Source organism: Sapajus apella, unplaced genomic scaffold, assembly GCF_009761245.1.
Source record: "Sapajus apella isolate SASKATOON/1434 unplaced genomic scaffold, GSC_monkey_1.0 scaffold1, whole genome shotgun sequence".
Taxonomy (NCBI): Eukaryota; Metazoa; Chordata; class Mammalia; order Primates; family Cebidae; genus Sapajus; species Sapajus apella.
This window is the reverse complement of record NW_022436941.1, coordinates 50946195-50962899: the sequence shown is the minus strand read 5'-3', so window position 1 is coordinate 50962899 and position 16705 is coordinate 50946195. Positions and strand designations below refer to the sequence as shown.

The 16705-nt window shown below is 40.1% G+C and overlaps 1 long non-coding RNA gene and 1 pseudogene across 3 annotated transcripts in view; one reads left to right on the top strand and one right to left on the bottom strand.

Moving 5' to 3' along the window:
* Window positions 1-16705, top strand: part of LOC116550404 — a 169554-nt gene that overhangs the window by 7363 nt on the left and 145486 nt on the right. The window contains exons 2-3 of one of the 2 annotated variants that reach the window (XR_004268387.1): window positions 6954-6996; window positions 9766-16085. This is a non-coding gene — a long non-coding RNA (uncharacterized LOC116550404). Of the gene's footprint in view, window positions 1-6953; window positions 6997-9765; window positions 16086-16705 lie in introns of those variants that run through there. The other variant, XR_004268388.1, reaches the window with a different exon arrangement.
* Window positions 146-1749, bottom strand: LOC116550399 (annotated as a pseudogene). The gene has a single exon (XR_004268384.1). The product of XR_004268384.1 is annotated as a keratin, type II cytoskeletal 8 pseudogene (transcript).

Sequence of the window (16705 nt, the reverse complement as noted above, 5' to 3'; positions counted from 1 at the left end):
AAAAAAAAAAAAAAAAAAAGCCAATTGAATTGTTTTGCAGCTGGAGGCATGGGCAAGGGGGGTCCCCAGGCAGTAAACTTCCCGGGGGTGGGCTGAGGGCTAGGGCTGAGCGTCGGATGGGTCTCCCATTCCCTGTGCTCCCCTGTACAGCAACCTCCCTCCTGGGCTCTGGGGCAGCCTCAGGAGGGGCAGGCTGGGAGGGGGGCTGTTGCAGCTGTTCACTTGGGCAGGACGTCAGAGGACTCAGACACCAGCCTCCCATCGCGGGTCTCAATCTTCTTCACAACCACGGCCTTGGTGGAGCTGGTGCGGCTGAAGGTGGAGCCCGCGCCAGAGCCAAAGCTGGAGCCCAGGCCGTAGCTGAGGCCGGGGCTTGTGAGGCCCCCATAGGCAGAGCTCAGACCACCTGCATAGCCGCTGGTGGTCTTCGTGTGGATACTCATGTTCTGCATCCCAGACTCCAGCCGGCTCTCCTCGCCCTCCAGTAGCTTGCGGTATGTGGCGATCTCGATGTCCAGGGCCAGTTTGACGTTCATCAGCTCCTGGTAGTCACGCAGCTGCCATGCCATGTCCTGCTTGGCCTTCTGCAGGGCTTCCTCCAGCTGCTGCTGCTTGGCACGAGCATCCTTGAGTGCCTGCTCCCTGCGCTGCTCAGCATCTATAATGGTGGCCTCCAGGGAAGCCCTCTGGCCTTTGAGGCCCTCAATCTCGGCCTGGAGCCGGCTGATGTTCCGGTTCATCTCGGAGATCTCAGTCTTCGTAAGCCGCAGGTCATCCCAGTGCTTCCCAGCCAGCTTCTGCAGCTCCTCATACTTGATCTGGTATACGCTCCCCGCCTCAGCCGGACTGCGGTTGGCGATCTCCTCGTACTGCGCCTTGACCTCAGCGATGATGCTGTCCATGCCCAGGGAGCGGCTGTTGTCCATGGACAGCACCACAGAGGTGTCGGAGATCTGGGACTGCAGCTCCCGGATCTCCTGTTCATACAGCTGCCTGAGGAAGTTGATCTCGTCAGTCAGTCCTTCCAGGCGAGACTCCAGCTCTACCTTGTTCATGTAAGCTTCATCCACATCCTTCTTGATGAGGACAAATTCATTCTCCATCTCTGTAAGCTTATTGATCTCTTCTTCATACTTGTTCTTGAAGTCCTCCACCAGCCCCTGTATGTTGCCAAGCTCCGCCTCCAGCTTCAGCTTCTCCTGGCCCAGAGTCTCCAGCTGCCGCCTCAGGTTGTTGATGTAGCTCTCAAACATGTTGTCCATGTTGCTCCGAGCCGTTTTCTGCTGCTGCAGGAGGCTCCACTTGGTCTCCAGCATCTTGTTTTGCTGCTCCAGGAACCGCACCTTGTCGATGAAGGAAGCAAACTGGTTGTTGAGGGTCTTGATCTGCTCCTTCTCCTGGATGTTGGGGTCCATGTCCAGCTTAATGGGGTTCAGCAGGCTCTGGTTGATGGTGACGGCGGTGATGCCTCCCATGCCTATGCCGCTGGCCCCCGCATAGCCTGCACCCAGGCCACCGCGGAAGCCAGCGCTGCTCACGCGGGAGAAGCTCGAGGAGCTCGAGCGGGCACTGGGCCCACTCGTGAAGGAGCGGCTGCTGAAGGCCCCGGGGCCAGTGGTGGACACCCTGTAGGACTTCTGGGTCACCCTGATGGACATGGTGGAGGCAGGAGTGGAAGCAGGCGGGCTGAACCAGGGAGAGATTCCAGAAGGAGCGGAGAAGCTGCTGCTTGGACTACATTTATCTTCTTGAAATCTTCCATGGAAATAAGAGAATCCAAGAGTTGAAAATGCAAAAATGTGTTGTTAAAATATTTAATACAAACATTCCTAGTCTGTCTTCCTCCTAAAAGTTTCAGATTTATTTAATCTTTTCCCTTTATTCTTTGTTTCCCCAAAATAATATTTTAATATTTGAAATGCTAGTAGTCAGTATCTACAATTGATACTCCATGGGGATGTAAATAGTAATAACAGGACAGCAAGTTGAGGGATACATCTTTGGCTAAAACTTTACCATAATAATAATTCTTGAACGGCTATAACTACATTTTATTTTCTTCTGATGTTACCATGTCACATAAATCAAGTAGCTCATTGATTCTTCCTTGTCCTTTTACCAAATTATTGCCCCAGAATAGATGATTTTAAATATTCTTCAAATTCTTTGTTTAACAAATATGTAATCATATTTGTGATCTACATGACAAAGAATGCATGCAAGTTATAAAGCTATAATTTTGCTTTTATTTTTCAACAACCCTCCAAGAAGTCAAGGCAAATTGAAGAATCTATTTTAAATGTGATGACATTGAGGTGTAACAGGTTAAATAGCTGGCTTGCTTAGATGGTCAGTGACATAGCAGCTAGAGGGAGTCAGGCCTCCTGATCCCTATGTACAAGATTCTCCCTAATACACTGCACAAAATGTTAATTGTCAGACAGACCTCCAAGAGGTAGAGGGTTGGCCAATTCTGTGATGAGACAGCTATGGGGAGCAAAGGATTCTCATTCTCTGAAGTTTATTATGGCATTTCTGGACATCTAGCTCCCTGGTTGCTTCCCTGAATTAGTCTTAAGGTGTAATGGTGATTTCAGGCACGCTAGAATATAGCATCAGAGACCTGGGGAGGTCCAGGTAGTGGACTGGAATAGCTGCAGCTATTAACTATCTAGGTCATCCTTTATACAGGGTTGCAATGTACACTCTAGCTTCTGACTTCAGTGCTGACAGAAAGGGGAAAAAATCCATCCTGGTAAAATGTAGTCAGACAGCAGTTTGTCTTTCCAAAACATTATTATGTATTATTACAGAATGTGAACACCTTTCATTCCTGACAAACAGGAAATGTATGCTGCACTACTGGTATGTCAATCAGAGTGATAGCATCAATTTTATGGTTTTTAATTCATCCCCACCTCCTGCCGAGCCTTTTGCTCATCCCAAATTATGAATCTTAAAAGGTACATGATTAAGATGAAAAAAAAAAAGTATCTGCCTATGTGAACCCTGTGTGAAGAGCATGGAGTCAGATGTTTAAGAGATTTATAAAGCAGGTGTTGACCACTCAGTGAATGGACAAGCAACTTACTTTTCCTGAAGCTGGGAGTGCCCCTGTAGGCTTTCACTGTGGTACTTCGCTAGTAGCTCAAGCAGATCTTTTTTTATATGCATTGCCACCTTTGAATTTGTAAGAAACGGAAAGAAAATAATGTATTTTAAATGCTATATTTGTCAGTCCATGATGCTTCAGAATTACATTTTCATTTTAAGTTTCGAGTGTCTATTTCTTTAGCTGTGATGTTTTGTTGCTTTTTAATATATTAAATAAATACAAAGCTAATCCTGGAGCCTAGCTTTGAATGAATCAAAGCAATGTCTCTCACAATTCTTTTCTTTCCACCCCTTAATTCTTTTCTTCAACACATAATGAAAATAAGGAGCATTGTCAGTTCGGTATAAAGTGGAACTGTTTAAAAATAAATAAATAACGTGTGCTTATGTGGTGTGCGCACACACATACACACACAATCTACTTCACAACAGGGGGTTTGGGAGCCTGGGGTGTCTGAATCTGTCCTCCCATGCTCCTCTCTTGTTTCTGGTGAGGAGCCATTTTTCTTGTTTTCCCTATGCAGCTCCACCTGGACTCCATTTGCTGCCACAAACTCTGCAAATATCACACACTTATTTAAGATTTAGGAACATGATATGATAGTTACTGATTGGAAGGTGAAGCAATAATTAGCATTGGTCAAGGTCAATTTCTTCTCCTGATTATGAATCCTAAGAGAATATTTCATTGTTGACAATTCTCTATTTGCTGATAGCACATGATGACATATTTCATGGATCTTTAATACGAATGCTTACTGTGTGGTGGCCTCCATGTTTAAATCACTCTTGGCCATGTCAGCCTTAACCCTAACATTTTTAATGCTTGAGTGTTCTGGCAAGAGTGCATGGGGCCCTTCAGTCACTCACATGGCATTTTGTTGTACACAATTTTTCATTCTGCTTTTACCACAACTTCTTTATGATTCAGAATTAAAGTATGCTGGTTCTCTTCCATGCAAGACAGCAAATATAAAAAATAAGCAAGAACATATCTTTCTCTGGTGGAGCAGCAGCATAAAATATTGAGTTTTGAGAGTGATGATAACTAGATATGTACAAATGTGGTTAGTGCAGTAAGGCCTGCCTTATAGGGAGGCAGTGCCCTGCAGAAAAACTGCCTTTTCTATTTGAGAAGAGAGAAGAGATCAGGATCCTGTCAGAGAAGTCTCCTATAAGGGCTTGGTCACACTCTTTGTATATGCAGTGTTAGCATTTCCAAAGTGAATTTACACGTTCTATCTCACTTGATTTCTCAGTTAGGTATTCTGCAACTGTGTTTAGGCAAGGGAGCTGAATCTTACAAATGGTAAGCAACTTGCTTAAGGTCATGTAGATGGTAAGCGTTGTGGCTGGATTTTGAATCCATGTTTCCTGACTCCAAATTTAATACTTTTTGTTCTGTCCTATAGTTGTTTACTGTTAGAACCACTTATTTGGTACGTCTTTGTCTTTGAATTCCAATTAAATTATTTTATTATGGATTCCTCAGTAACACTGACATGTTCTATAACAGGGATTTGCACGTGGTACACATGAAATGAGTACTTTTGATTAACTAACGGTTTAACCAGTTTTCTTCTCCCTTCATGTGGTATAGCATTTAATCATAACACAAGTATTTACAGTCATTACAAGGACTTGTTAGATTTTGAGAACATAAGGTAGCTGTTCTGAACTGAAGGTTTGTGTCCACTCAAAATTCATGTGTTGAAGGCCATGAGAGTTCTCAGTGTGGCTATATTTAAAAATGAGACCTCTAAGGATGTAAATTAAGACTAAATGAATCCATAAGGGTGGATTCTGATTTGATAGGATTAGTGTCTTAATAAGAGGAAATATCAAAGAGTGGTATCTACTCCCCACTCCACCACACATACATAGTAAAACAAGCCATATGATGACATACGAAGACATGGAAACAACAAAGACCTTTACAAGCCAGGAAGTGAATCATCTGGAACCTTGAACATAGCTGCCTAGCCTCCAGAACTGTGAGAAAATAAATTTCTGTTGTTGAAGCTATCTAGTCTCTTGTATTTTGTATGGCTCCCTTGGCAGACTAATAAGGTGATTAAAGCCACATCTCATTCAAGCAGCTTGTTTTCCTGTGGACTGATTGGAGAACAGCCCTGGAGATATAGGTGAGTTGAATATATATACTCATGTGCTTTGTCCCTTTGGAATTAAATGTCAAGGTATTCCATCGGTGTCAAAACACCCTCAAAGTCAAAACTGCAAAGTCAATATTGTTCAAAACATGCTATATGTTATAGAATTGCAAATAGCAGTTCCTGAGTCTGCATGGTCCTGAGTTAAAAGTGAGAATGACCTCAGAAAGGACTTCCAAGAAATGAGTCTGTGTCTTTAATGAATAGTAATTTTCAAGAAAAGCAGAAGAAAGTGCATATTCCTCAGAGAGAACAATTGTCTAAGAACAGCTGTGTAGGTGAACATGCTAGAATCCTAGATTCTGGAGACTTAAAATTGGTGTAACTAGAGCTCAGGATGTACATAGAGGAGATGTAGAAGATAAGTCTGAATAGGTAAGAGCCTGTTTTCTAAAAATCACTGTATGTTAAGTTTAGAAGTCAGACTTTGTAACATGGTAGGGAGCTAGGGAAGGGATAGCATTAGGAGAAATACCTAAGGTAGTTGACAGGTTGATGAGTGCAGCAAACCACCATGGCACGTGTGTACCTATGTAACAAACCTGCATGTTCTGCACATGTATCCCAGAACTTAAAGAATAATTAAAGAAGAAGAAAAGAATTGTAATCTGAATAGTTATACAATCAAGTTTGCAGTTCAGAAGGTTACTCTCAATGCACTGTGGGGATTGTACAGGAACCTGGTCTTGGTGCTAGGGCTTGGGATGGAATTTCAGGGAATAATGCTGGATCATGAATTCTCTTTGGGTGGTAACACAACCTTTGTCTTTGACATTACCTTCTTAGCGAAAAAACTCAATTCAAATATTCAGCCACTTCAGAATTCAAGTAACACTTCCTTCTTTTAGCTATGACATTTAAATAGCTCTTATTTCTGGGAAAAAAGTGACTTTTGTTCTTGTGGATGCCACACACATGGATGATACCCATGCTCTGGATCTCATCAAAACCTGAGTGGGCCCAAATGAGTGAGCTGGTGGCCTGGTGAGAAATCCAGCATTCTCTACTTCTTCTTCTTAACACTCTTAAGTTTCAGTTTTATGAGGTGCCACATTTTGCTATGTTTTTAGCTGGACCTGCTTGAAATTTCTTAATCTGATGTTTCAGGGAGCAGTAAAAAGAACAAGTAAACATGTTCCCCAAGCAATTACTAATGCAAGCCCTGAGTCCAACAGGATTCATTAAATACATAAACTTATCCTCTCCTGGTCAAGATACTTTAGATTGGAAGTAGTTGAAACATGGGATGAAGCTCGTGTTTTTGTTGTGTGAATTAGATTTTTTGTGTATCTGTGTGTGCCTCGTGCATTTTAAACTATTGTAAAAATCACTATTCTTAGACTCTTCTAAGAGTAACTCACTTGTGAAAAAGGTGGGCAATTCTGTCTTGTGATTACTATGCCTTCCCCCTAAGTCATCTGCTCATTCTTTCTTCTTCAAACAAATTAAAATATTAGTCCACTGGAGAGGAACTTCACACAGAATGCTTAAAACCGACTTTACCTGTGAGTGCCAACAGCAGTGATGATGTGGTTATCATGACACCTGCAAATGCCTCTCTTCCTGTGTACTTATTATCAATCTGGGAATGTTGTCACCCCAGTCACCCCAGAATGTTTCCTTATGACTACATTCTTACTGGCTGTAACTAACTCTTTTACTCAACAGGGAACAAGGGCCAGATGGCATGCAGACATGTGCTTGAGACTGGGTGAGTCTCATTTGTTCTCTATTTCTTGTTACTTACTGTCACTCCTTAGCTAACCACACATAAGGAACCCACCCTATGGGCTGCTTTTGCTGTGCATATGTAACACATGATTATAGTAATGTGCTTTCTGTTAATGTTGTTGTTACTATGGGTTTCTTTTTGTTGTAGTTGTTTCAGTCTGCCTCTTTTTTTGTAAGGTGAGATACAAATAAATTCAGTCATGGAAACAGGTCAGCCAAATTACTAACATATGCATACAATGAATGTTGTCTCCTTCTAATTAATAACCTTGAACTTATTCCAAAATTGATGTTACAACTGAAAAATAATTTTATTTAGGAAATTCTCTTTGAAAAATGATTTTAGAGCCTTTGCCTATCAATCAAAGCAAATTATCATTTTCTGAGGATGGGTTTGATCTTTTATTAAAAAATTCATTGAACAAATAATTATTAGGTGTATAATCAGTGGCAGGCAGTATACCAGGAGCAAGGAGCAAGACAGACATGGTTTCTGCCTTCAAAGGCATTTAAGATCAAATGTGAGATGAATGTCTGAGCCCTAGATAATATCTTTACTGATAAGAACGAGATGTGACTATACAGTGACAATCTGAACTGCCTCAAATGACAATTTTAAAGAAGAGATTTAAAACATTTTGAGTAATGGCAGCATCTCTGGAATAACTCTCAAACATAGTACTCAGAAGACAAATAGTCATTTTTTAAATGCATACAGTATAGTGCTGTGGAGCTTATAAAACATTTTTATAAACATTATATTACGCTTTTGTCACAAAAAGTCCTGGATTGTCAACCAGGTTTGAGTACTAATTTTCTTCACGGTAGAATGAATGACCTCTAGGAATTTTCAAGGTCTGAAATTCTATGATATTTATGTTCCTAATTCTATGCATTTACACGATATGGTGAATTTGTTATGTTAGAATAGTTCCCTGTGATCTATCTGACTGAGGACCATCCTAGCAGAGATCACTGCCCAATGTCTTCTCCTGGGGGTGACAGGTGCTGGCAGGAGGCCTCAGTTGTGGAAGCTTGACAGGGGATGAACTGGACTCACTTTCAGTAATGGGGTGAGGAGCTAAGGGAAAATGAAGGTAAAGTTTGAGGTTAGCAAGCTCTCTGGGGAGTGAGGGAGGTTCTAAAATATCAAGTTTAAAGGATCAGGCAGAGCAATAATTAGATTCAAAGAAAAATGCCAGCTAGACAGCATAAAGAGGTTGAGGAAACAGAACCTAGAAAGGCTGCTCTGAAGAAACAAGATTTCTTTTTATGAGATGATAGAGGTAAAGCCTAAGAACCAAAAGAATGAAAAACCAAAAGAAGAAAATTATTAAAAAAAAAAAAAAAGGCTTTCCCTGCCTTAATCCCATCAGTGGTTAAACAATGAAAATAAAGAGAAAATGCAGCCCTACTCTAAAACTTCACCTCCTCCGCTTTCCCAACCAACAGCCTACTCTTTGAGAAAACAGAGTGTCCATCAAATAGAGAAACGTCCTGATGATTGCCAGATAGAAAAACAAATATTTAGATATTGAATTAGAGATTATTCTTTATATGTCACTCAACATCTTGGGGCCTTCTTTGTCCATACCAAAAATAAGTTTCTAAGTCAAATTCTTAAGCAGATCTGAAAATATCTCTGTGTTGAGATGTATACAGTTAGTAAAGATTCCCAGAAAGTTTGTATTGAGACTTTGGTGCATGTGCATGCACACACACACACACACACACACACACACACACGAGAGTACGAGGGTGTAGGAATAAATGGTGAGTACTTCTAGGAGATGACTATGTGACTGGGGACCTTTTTAACATCTTTTACTTTGGGCTCAGTATTTTCACCACCATGTTTCAAGTTTGTGCCTGAGTCCCTCCCAGGTTGCCCATCTGTGGGGGCAGCAGATTGTTTGTTTCAGGTGAGTTGAAGATACAAGGAATAAGTGTATGCATAAATCATCTGCAAAGGAAGCTGCTAAAAGCCTGTTTCTAGAATTTTCTACTTCTATTTTTGTATCTTTTTTGCCCCTACACAACAACTAGTAGTGATGTTTCAAATTCATCCAAAACTTGATTTTGTATGTTTTCCTGTTTATTTTTTAGTCATTTACTGAAAGCTTTTTAAGTATCTAGGTGTTTTTTTTAGTCTGCCATATTCCAGAGTTTTTACACTAGTAAGTCTGCTTACAGGCCTTTTTGCTTTGCTGTTGTTGTTGTTTTCTTTTCCACAACAAATTTATGACATTAGTGAACACTTTATCTGAGAAACTTTATTTTCCATCTGCTCTTCTTTTTTGCTCTATTATTAGGCTATGCTTCTGGTATTCTGATCCCCCTTCATTTTCAGAACTCTTGTTGACGTCAGTGGGGAACCTAGGCAGAGGAGAGCATAATGCTTAGCTTGGCTTCACAGTCCATTTTGGGAAAAGCGTCTGGCCTCCTTGAGATGGAACTTCCGTTGGATGGACCCCTGCTCATTTCCTACAGACAGTGGAGTCTATGCATAGTATTTAATGCAACCACCAGTACAGGATGCTATACTTGCTCTACCACCCAAATATATTGACTTTCTGTTAAAAGGCTTTTAACATAAATTTTAAGAGATTAACAAAATACATCATAGGCTACTGCTGAGAATGCAGGGTTTTTAACTACGTTTTTCTTACATTGATTTTAGTTCAGATATTTCAACCACTCCCTTATTTTACTGTATCTTTTAATTTGTTACTCATTTGTTTGAAACCAGAACTCTGCCAAGGCATTCTGGACCCACAGGAACTGAAATAGTTTGCCTTCATTATCTGGTAGACCTGCTCGAGTCTGTAGCCCCTGACAGAAACCACAAGACTGTACAAACTGGCAACTGTGGGTTTGTCTGTTCTCTATTGATTCTATTTCTGGAAAAAAAAAAAAAACATGAACCAATGGGTGAGCCATGTGACTGTACAACTGACCCAAAGCTACCATCAGAAGTGGGACGGAGACCTTTGTAGACAGGTCATGATGGGACCTCAACACTTTCCTGTCTGCTTCTTAAGCATGGCTTTCAGTAGCTTTGACTTGAAACTTAACTCCTTGTGTTCTGACGCATGAAACTGGAGGAGAATCTTCATATTCTATAGCTTTTTATTTAAATTTGGGAGGCCATAGGTCAAAATGTTCCAGACATCTAATAATATGTGCAATAAAGACCAGTTATTTTAACTTATAAAATATCTTAGTTTTTTCCTCCATGTGAATTGCAAAGCAACTCCTTCAGAAGATTTGAACACACACACACACACACACACACACACACACACATACACACACACGTGTACTTTTCAGACTATGAAACTGCAAATGCTGTAGTGTTTCCTTTTCTCGAGCTTCGGTATTTGTGCTCAGTACTGATAATTAGGTAAATAGAATGTAGGACTTCTTTGTAATAGGGCCAAATGTAAGAGTTCTGGTCTTGGCTCTAATATGCTATGTGTCTTTGGTCTTCTCTCTTCTTCGTTAAATGTCAAAAGACTAAAATGATCACTGATGTCTGTTCTAATTCTAAGATTCAAAGTGAATAAGAATCTTTGATAGCATGAGACAGATCTAGGTAGTAGAGAACACAGGTATGAGAGAACATATCCTATTAAACACACACGTGCATGGGTGCACGCACACACATACACTCAACAGAAAAACCAAAATAGCTTCCCTCTCTTCCTCCCCCAATAATGACAATGCAGCCATCTGTTGGACGTTCCATTTTGCTTAGCAGCTGCTCTCAGATACAGAAATCTGCATTCCTCTGGCTTGTGCTGGTATGCAGGCAGCATGTGTGGGTACTAGCATTTGACTCTCCACCCAAAGGAATGGCTTTCATTGAATAAAAATGATTGCAGAGGTTTCTTATTCCCCCATCACACAAATGCTTTTTTCCCCCTGATAATAGGCATTTGAAGCCATCTCTACTGCTCTGTGTGTTAAAATATACCCTGTTAGAGATATTCCTATCAAGTAATCATCTAAAATTGAAGAGGACAACCAGGAAAGGCTTCAGTGAAACTCTGCCTTGCCAGAAACTTCTACTTTGAAGGAAAGTGGGAGAGGTTGGAATATAAACTTCCATTCTACTTTTATTTTGTCCACACCCCCAGCATTGCACTTAAGCACTGAGCAATGAGTATTGTTCAAAACAAAACTAGGAGGCTTTTGAAGGTAGCATTAATCTTGACATCAAACTAAATGAAAATATATAAGAGAAATATTCAAAGGGGACATGGAAGTAAAGTCCTTTAAATATTCCATCTCCCTGCTGCTCCCAGCCCAAGCCTCTTCTACAGGCTGAAATTTTGTCTTCTGTGTGGTATATTATATAAAGTGGTATATCATTAAAAAAAGAAGAAATTGAGTTGGGGGTTGGGAGGAACCGCTGTTACAAACAACAACAAGAAAGTGTCCTACAGGCTCTGTAGATGAGAACCTTGGGTAAAATTGGATCTGCTTTTGAGTACATAATTTAGGACATTTGTTACAAGATTACTGTGGTTTTCTATAAATGTTAGTTTGCTGTATTATTTTCCATGAACTAGTTTTCCAAAATGCAGAATATTTTGCCCCCAAAACATGGAAGCACTAAAGCTCGATGAGGCACTGATTCATGGGGTGTCACCCAGAAACAGCTGGTCAGCCATCTGCAGCCCCAGAGTCCTCTTATTTTTACTTTATTCAGCTAATTCTTTATGTAGAGGGGGAAGAAGATGCATAAATCCTGGGAGAAGAGCATGGCTCATTTAAGAAAATGATGACTAACGCCTGCCCGAGACTGATATCTGGTGGCCTGATGTGCTGATTTGGAGGGGTCCGTTTCCTATGTGCATTAGGCTTTCAACTCTCCACTACATGTGCATTATTTTCTGTGTATCCTGTTCTTTTGGAAAAGGAAAGAAATGATGATATGCCATTGATTGTTTCATGGGAATGGTTCCAGATTAGAGCACCCTTGAGAGCCATAACCGGTCTTTTCAAAGCAGGCAGAAGAGCCTGCAGGATCAAGGACAAGCCTGGAAGTTAGACCTGTATGTTTGTCCATGGATCCCTCAAATGTTTCTAAATTAAACCTTCTAACTACCATGGATTCTGTGGTCAAAAAATGTTGGAGGTAAAGACAGTATTTGACACAAATTAAAAGATATATCATGATTCAAAGCCAAAATTATGTTAAATGCTCAGTAAATATTTAGGCAGTGCTGTTTTATTTCAAATTTGACATAGCTGTAGTAAAGTTGTGAATCATTCAATTAGAATAGCCTTTTGCTTCCCTGAATGGGAAGGGGCCTTGCTGACAGGAGGTGGATTGTTGTTATCCCTTCCTTGTGCTACCTAAGGCAGTTCATTCAGATGACAGAGCCAGATGACTGTGTGGGAAGCATACCTTCCAATCATAGCAAGGAGGCTTTTAGGTGCACAGGTGTATGCTGCTTACAGGTAAGCGTAATTATAGTTTAATCAAATCCTTATGTGTCTCTGGAGACCACATTTGGCATACCTTTTAATATTTTGCTTGAGTCATCAAAATCTTCTCCCCATTCTCCCCATATGTATTGGTATGTGTACATACACACATTTCTTTCTTATTTTATTTATTTATCTTGGCTTATGATCACAAAGGATTTTAGTTTCTTTCATGCCTTACATAGCAACAGTAGAAGATGAATCATTTTATTTTTACAGTTAAAAGGTAGGGAAGATAAACTTTCATTGCTACATTTAACCTGTGTAGCATTATTAAACTTAACATAATTTATTGATCTACTCAAATTTTTTTGGTTGTGTAATACTGAAAAGCTACCATGACAATTGACTAGAACAAAAGGAAAATGCACCTTTAATTGATAAGACAGACAATTTTTGTAAAAGAATTGGAAAACCATCTGTACTGTAAACTTTTGTGTCTCTTTTTCATTCCTGTTTACTCTGCTATTCAATCCAAATAAAGATTGTTTTCACCTCAGCAACACAAAAATCACATGGACGATCCTTCAGGCTGTCAGTCAGAAGAGAGATATACATATGCCCAAAGTATACACTTGTGCTTCTTCTCGGTGTTATTTGGGGAAAATATGTTGCATGTTCTCCTGGCTCTCCTAGTTTTACATTTTGAATTAATGCAATTTATTCTAATTTATGACAACTGTTTGAAAGGCTTGCTCTCCATTTTCCCATTTATAAAAAGGTTGTTTACTTAGAGGGGGAAAAGCAGTAGGGAAAGTAGATTGCCTTGCATATTCAGGTGGAAAAAGTTAGTGGGCTCCCCATCTTGGAGTCAGTGATGTGCACGAGGGTTGGGATTGTAAGGACATCTCTTGTAACAACTTTTTCTGCCCCTTTGGAAATAGGAATGAAATTGTGGAGAACCTTCCTTCTGTTTCTTAAAGAAAGCCATATACAATTGAGTTAATTACCTCCCCCTCTTCTCTTGTTCTCCCTTCTTGTATTTATATAGCAGCCATCACCATAGTACCCTACACACGTTGATAAGAATGCTATTTCAGAAAAAAATAAAAATAAAAAAGGAAGAAGAAGGAAAAAAGGCACACTGTAGAAAAGAAAGATTATTTCTTGTCGTAGTACAAGAATCCTCTTAAGGCTCAAAACCAATAAAATAGATTGGTCCCGCTGTACCTAGAACAGTCTCAGTCATAGTGGGTATTTAAGGAATATTTTTCAGTTGGTGTTACTAGAATCCATTCCTCTGTCCTTGTTTAAAAACAAAGTCTCGTCCCAGTGTGCTCTTTTCCTGCCTTCATGCTTCCTAGAAGGGCTCTGTTGTGAAAGGACCTCTTGCTAGAGAAGAAACTGAGCAGAAAGAGAATGACAGGGAGCACGTGTAGATTTCAGGGGCAGTCTAGGATCCAGATCTCCCTTAGGGCTTTCATGAAATTTTGTTTCCTGTTGACATACGGTACTTATCTTGTTAACTGTGTACATGTACAAAGTGTTATGTGGATATGTATAACCATAGCCACTAACATCCTTTAAAGAAATAACAAGTCATAGAAGTAAAGACATTATTATACTTCTAATTCCCTTAAGTGTATTAACTCATTTAATTCTCATAATATATCTAGGAGGTATATCTATGGTTTTCAGCACCATTTTAAAAATTAAGAGGCTTGATGATGGACAGGTTAAATAATTGGCCCAGAATCATGGTAAGTAATGATCAGAAAAAAGGGATTTGAACCAAGGTAGTCTCATTCCAACTTCCATGTTCTTACCTACCATGCCTTGCTGACTCTTTCTCAAACTACTAATCGGTTCATACTGTATCAGTAATCAGGGCTTGGAATAAACCTTTAGGATAATATTATTTTAAGGCCCAGATCTTACCATACAATAATGATCTGCTGAACCTCAAATCTAATCTAGCCTTAGAGTAGGCAACTGAATACAAGACTTTCCAGAAAGGACTGCTCTAACTTATTCTTTGTTTACATGAAATGATCTAATTCTTTGTTTACAATTTTGAATGCAATGCATACTTAACCTATAAAACCCATGACCTTTCACTAAAAGCATGCATCCATGCGTTCATATAAAGTTACTGATGATTCAGTGAAAAATCATTTTGCTTTTGTATATGTATTAGTCTACTGGTTGGGGGGAATTCAAACACATAAATAGTTAAAATATTGCTTCAGTATGACAGGTAACATTTACAAAATTATGGCAACAAGGAATAAGGATTTTGGGGTGTAGATGATGGGGTTAATACAGACTGTGAATGGGATAAGGATATCTACATGGAGAACTAGGTTCTTGAATTAAAGTCTTGAAGGGTTGATGAAAAGTATGTAGCCAGAGAGTCAGGTGAAGACGATTTAGGAAGAGGAAGCAGTTTGTTCCAAGATTTGGAGGTATGACAGAGGATGATGTCCATGAAATACGATGTAGCTGGAGTGAGATGTCAAAGTGATGAGAGGTGGGACTAAAAGAATGAGTAGGGATCAGGCCATGAAGGACCACTGGGTCCCCTATTCTGTAGGTAAAAGCAAATCATGAGAGATGAGTAACAATTGGGGGCTCATCTGACTTTTGTTTTCAAAAATGAGCTTAGAATTCAATGGCCTGGATGAGGGTAAAACCAAAGGGGAAAAAAAGCAGTGAAGGGATCTTAAGGCATAGTGATAGACACTACACTATAATTTTAATACTCAGAACAATCCCATGTACAAGACACTATTTCCATTAAGGAGATTAAACAAAACCAAACAAAATTGAGAACTGTTGAGTAACTTGCCCACGATGTAAGGCAAGTAAATGACAGCTGTTTTACTTTCACATTAGACTCCAATCCTGCCCACTTCCTTCTATATCATGCTGTCTCCTATTTCAGTGTCTTAACAAAAAGTCAGCACTCCTAGTCTCCACTTAGAATTACTCAAAACTTCCCTCTACTGTCCAGATTCTCTTCCCAACCCTCTGACCATGCCTGTACCATCTCTTCTGCTGTATACCTTCAGCCTTCCTCTCAACTATTCCTGTTTCTCAAAGTTCTCTCCTGAGTCCTCTAAGCTCTCCTTTTTTTTTTTTTATCATACCCATCTCTCCTTGACAAGATCTCTCTTTCTGCAGTAATCCTATCCATTTCGTGCATCCCATGCAAGAACCCTGCCCCCTTAACTCCTCTAACTCTCAACACGGAAAGTGTCCCCATGTCCCGTTGTTACTATTTTATAGGATAAACAAGTCTCCTATGGCAAGTCTGGTAAAATGATCATTGTGTCTTGCCTATACTGTTGAAAGAGCAATTTGACTAGTTTTTACATCGGGCAATCAGATTAACATTTCTGGGCAGAAGTCCGACTTGTCTACTTCCTTGCTTGAATCTTGTCATTGGCTCCCTATTAAAAATAAAACAAATTGTAATTTTCCAAGAGTGCTCAATGAGTACACCTAAATTGGGCCACCAGTTTTTACATCACCTTATTTCCCATTGCTTGGCACACTGCTGGCTGCTAGGAAGTACTCAATACACATCTGTTGGGCAAATGAATGAGTGAATTTAACTCACGTAAACTGATAAATTTTTAAAAACTAGAGGTATGTATAGTCTAAAATAACAACTTCATTTTTTATTTCAGTTTAGCTATCCCAAGGTAGCTGGTCATACTAAAAATATTTATAAATAGGCAAAGCATTGGCACTGAACAGTCAGAATGGGCATGGGCTATGAATCACTATACATGTACACTGAAAGGCCCCTGAGTTGAATGTGCTTTCATTTACACCAGGCAGAACTGCTTCTGCACAGAGTTCTCTGACTTGGAAGACCTTTCTAGTGGCTTATTCTGGTTCCAGTAAGTTTCCTCTCTGAAGCAGCTGAATGACCCAGAGTATAGAAGTAGTATTCACAGATGGGGTCCGGGACTTCAAGAAGAGAACAGTCCCTGTGGTCCTGGTAGGCGTGACTCAGAGAAGAGTACCATCCACCACATTTGCCCTGCTCTCCTCTCAAAAGCCCTATCGGTAGACTTTTGAGAGCATGTGCATGCAGAATGCCCCTCCTCTTGAGCCATTAGCTTTCCAAGAATTTTTCAGTCCCATGACCACTGTCTACTTCTCTCACTCTTTCACCTTTTGCTGTTAGCGATGAGTGTCTTTACTCTTCCAATATCTTTTACTCTTCTTCCTCCGTCTTTCTT